Source organism: Glycine max, chromosome 9 (genome assembly GCF_000004515.6).
Source record: "Glycine max cultivar Williams 82 chromosome 9, Glycine_max_v4.0, whole genome shotgun sequence".
Taxonomy (NCBI): Eukaryota; Viridiplantae; Streptophyta; class Magnoliopsida; order Fabales; family Fabaceae; genus Glycine; species Glycine max.
Genome location: NC_038245.2, coordinates 10,392,559 through 10,393,712, shown reverse-complemented (window position 1 = coordinate 10,393,712; position 1,154 = coordinate 10,392,559).

Here is a 1,154-nt window from a genome sequence, read left to right as displayed (position 1 = left end):
TTGAAACTGGTACTGTCTGGTGGTGTCAGTCATAACCTCTAAAGCCATCTCCGAGCCGTTTTAGTATTTTTTTGTTAAAGGAATGACCATTGAATATTTGCCCGAAGAAGTGGTCTGTGGAGAATAAATGTTGCAGTGACCACAGTGGTTAGTGAAAATGTGTAAGTGGCAGAATACAGAGGGGTTTGAGAATTGTCGAGCATCCAATGCAGTATGGCAAGATTGGAGGTGGAGAGTCATGTGAATCATTGTGAATGTATCTGTGGTGGCGTACACAGCCAAAGTGTTTTTTTTTGTTTACTGAATGTCCACAACCAATATTGATATTTATAAAAATGCAGGGAAACAAATATATGAGCAAAAAATAATCAGCATGTATATAATATGACAGGTATGCACAAATAAAAATATGAGAAGAAGGTATATAAAAGAATATTTGTGAAAACTCAGAAAACAAAATAAAGGGAGAACACCTGAAAAAAATTAAAGATTTTGTCTTGGGAAAAATCATAAAACCCAAAACTTTTTTATGAAGATGAAAAAATTTAACCATAAACCAAAAAATCAAAGAAAATAAACTTGTACTGGTGGAGTTCCTAGATAAAAACCACACTTGTAGTTTGTTATTCCACCAGTTGTGAATGCAATAGAGGCTTACAAAAAACATTACATATAGGTAAAAAAGTATGATTTTAAGATAGCTATGGAATTTGAGATAAAAATTACATGTACCTAATCTAATCATCATTTATTATTTATTACTTCTCTATTTGTTTACCCCGTTGAATATTTGAATCTTTTGTTATCAACCCCTTTAAAAATTTGATATGACAACATTTACAATTATTGTATTTTTGCTTTATTTTTATTAAGTTAACGTTATAGAAGAATTGTTTAATAAAAAGGATATTAATATAATCATAATAAGAGTAATAAAAAAGGAAAATGATAACTAATAAGATATTAATATAATCAAAATAAGAGTAATAAAAAAGGAAAATGGTAATTAATAAGTATAGAAAAGAAAAGAGAAGAAGATTTGTGAATAGTAACAGGGGAAGAGAGAAAGAGAGAGAAGAAGGTAGTGACAGAGACAAAAGAAAAAAAAGATAAGAAAAGAAAGAGTGAAAGTGTAATTTCATGAGAGAAGAGAA